The sequence below is a fragment of the Austrofundulus limnaeus genome, unplaced genomic scaffold (assembly GCF_001266775.1).
Source record: "Austrofundulus limnaeus strain Quisiro unplaced genomic scaffold, Austrofundulus_limnaeus-1.0 Scaffold239, whole genome shotgun sequence".
Taxonomy (NCBI): domain Eukaryota; kingdom Metazoa; phylum Chordata; class Actinopteri; order Cyprinodontiformes; family Rivulidae; genus Austrofundulus; species Austrofundulus limnaeus.
Genome location: NW_013952641.1, coordinates 292,203 through 295,084, shown reverse-complemented (window position 1 = coordinate 295,084; position 2,882 = coordinate 292,203). Strand labels below are relative to the sequence as shown.

The 2,882-nt window shown below is 40.2% G+C and overlaps 1 protein-coding gene and 1 long non-coding RNA gene across 4 annotated transcripts in view; one reads left to right on the top strand and one right to left on the bottom strand.

Moving 5' to 3' along the window:
* LOC106525746 (uncharacterized) overlaps positions 1-1,827 on the bottom strand; it is a 2,960-nt gene extending 1,133 nt beyond the window's left edge. The window contains exon 1 of one of the 2 annotated variants that reach the window (XR_001311162.1): positions 1,797-1,827. This is a non-coding gene — a long non-coding RNA (uncharacterized LOC106525746). Of the gene's footprint in view, positions 1-689; positions 721-1,796 lie in introns of those variants that run through there. The other variant, XR_001311161.1, reaches the window with a different exon arrangement.
* ubxn2a (UBX domain protein 2A) overlaps positions 1,799-2,882 on the top strand; it is an 11,228-nt gene continuing 10,144 nt past the window's right edge. For both annotated transcript variants that reach the window (XM_014020077.1, XM_014020076.1), the window contains exon 1: positions 1,799-1,888. The gene's annotated coding sequence lies outside the window, so the exon portion shown is untranslated. The remainder of the gene's footprint in view (positions 1,889-2,882) is intronic.

The window sequence follows — 2,882 nt, the reverse complement described above, 5'->3', positions numbered from 1 at the left end:
TGTCTAGTTTATTTATTTATTTTTTATTTGACTGACTGACTGACTGACTGACTGACTGACTGACTGACTGACTGACTGACTGATTGATTGATTGATTGATTGATTGATTATGACCTGAATGACTGAGAATCTTCAGTTCCTGTGCAGCAACCATAAGTTGAATTGGAAAACATTCTGAACTTTAAGAGGCAGAAGTATGTGGTTATTACTCCATCTCCATCTTCTACCACTTATCCATAGCCAGGTGCAAAAGGGACCACCCAGTGCAGAGAAGATGTGTAATCCCTCCAGCAGGTTCTTGGTCTTCACCAAGGCCTCTTTCCATGCCCGAAACACCTCCAAAGGGCAGTGTTCAGGAGGCATCCAGATGTCAGAACCACCTCCACTGGCTCCATTCGATGTGAAGGAGCAGCGACTCTACTAAGCTCTCCCAGATGTCAGAGCCCAGCCACCTTTCAAAGGAAGGTCATTTTAACCGCTTGTATCCAAGATCTCATTGTGTCAGTCATGATCCTCACCTCGTGACCATAAGTGAAGATTTGAACATAGACAAACCAGTGAATTACGAGCATTGCCTTTCAAATCAACTTTTTCTTCACCAAAGTGTGAGATTCAGACAGGGTGCAGTCAAAATTTCAAAATGGCAAAAATGTTTTAATAATAAATTCAAAAACAGCTCCAAAGCTTACAAAATCTCAGAAGAAGCAGAGAGAATCACACAGGCTGAGGAAAGCAGCACAAAAACAATGATCCGATGCAGACTGAACACAGAACACAGAATATAAAGGCAAACAAATTAAGGACAAGAAACACCTGGAGAAGACACGAGGAAACAGGTGAGCATGGGCGGGGCTGGAGCAGGGCAGAGATACACAGGGGAACACTGAAACACTAGAAAACTAAAGCAAAGACACACAGATCATGACACAAAGGTCCACATCATCTGCAAACAGCAGAGATGAGACCCTGAGGTTTCCAAACCACACCAGGGTGTGAAGTGCCTTGTTTGGATTTAAAGGAACAGCATCAAAACGAGCTGCTATCACACCCTCAGGAAAGGAGTGAAAGAGGGGCTGGTAAAGTTCAAAGTTCAAAGTTCAAACCAAAGCATTGMTGTTCCACTTTACAAAGACCCCAACTTCATTATTTAAATGTGAAAAAGGATTTAAATATGTCTACTTTAAAAGCAACTCAGACATCCCGTGCTCCTGCAGCACGTCACATACTGTAGAGTCGCCTCATGGAACTCGGTCGAAAACTTTTCTCCAGTTCCTCAAAACATGACTGGAGAGACAAACTGCTCTGCAAGGGTGAAGATCTCATCTGGTCCACTGTTCCACGATCAGGATGGAAGCCACACGTCTCCTGAATCCAAGGTTCAACAATCGCTCAGAGCCTCTCCTCCAAAACTTTGAATTAAAATATCCCAGGGAGGGCGATAAGTGGGATTCCATGAACACACTCACCGGACCTGCTTTTTACAAAAAGCTCCCAGGTCCACAGTCCTCCATGACAACCCCACAACATCTGCCTTCAGCATACCAGGGTAAATCTGGTTCACACCTGACACACTTTTTTAGTTTAAATATTAAACTGAAAGTATTAAAATGTGTTAGGCTTTGATTACTTTGAGTCCCATTTAGGCATTTTTATGAAGAAAAAAAGTCAAAACCTACAGTAAAAAGCTGTATTTTTAAATAAGCCGACTCTTTTTGGTGAACCGAATCAAATGATGCAGCCATTCACTGAATAAGAACCGGAATTTACGACAATTGCGACAACATCGGTAGACTTACGGCGCTGTTACGTCATATAGGAGCCGCTTAGCCTTACGCTAAGCTATCTGTTGGTAACTTCAGGCAGCTCAGGATTAACAGAATACGAACTGGTAATTCAATATATTTACTTTTGATATGTGCGTGAAAATAAGCATCTTGAGTAAAAAAATACATGTTTTTATCTTTTAGCTTCCTGTGTCGTTTGAGCGTTCAGGACTCAACACGCCCACCTGCCTAAAATAGCGTTGATACGACAGGCTGCCTCTTTGTTTATTATTAGAAGCAGCTTATTATAGTAGTTATGAACAAGTTTTATTATTTCACACACTGTTAGTGAGTAGAAGACCAGCGGGAATTGCGTTTAAGCAATACATTTTTTGAAATAAAGGGTAACCCGAAAAGAAGAGTGTTTTTAAAGCTGTGGTAGGCCCTGGTTTTAAAGCATGGATGTTGTTGTTGTTGCAGATTTTGATCCTGTACTGTTGAACTAAAGGCATATGAGTTATTTTCTTGTTTTTGTTTCTTAAACACCTTTAAAGTCTCTCTCAAAAGGCTTCTTCAGATGTGTTTTATGAAGGGAGCTTCAGGTTTGGATAGTGTTCGATTGAAGAGTTTTTGGAGTCGCATAAAATATTTGTACTGCTCCTGAAATTCGTTTTCTTTTGTATTTGATTCTGTTAAATATTTTCCAGACCAACTTTCCAGCTGATGGTGGGAACCTGATCAAAGCAAATATTAAGTTTCCTATATATATATATATTGGGGACAGTTTGGTGTACAAATAAAACAATTATGGTGTTTACGTCACACAAAGACCAAAACCTTTGATTCTCAACGCTAACTGGATCACAAACTGTAATCTGAACTTTACACAGTCAGGCCAATCATATCCTAAAAAGGCAGATGGAAGAAGTAAGGAACATGAACAGCTACAGGTCATCTCATACATCTTGTTTTACCCCCAGGCAAGACCTAAGCATTACCACTGTGTACCCATGAACTTACCCCTGCATAATAACCCTAATCTGAACCAAAATCCAGTTCAATTAATTAAAATTTCAAAATTTAAGTCACTTTAATACCTCCATTAGTTATGTTCAAAGT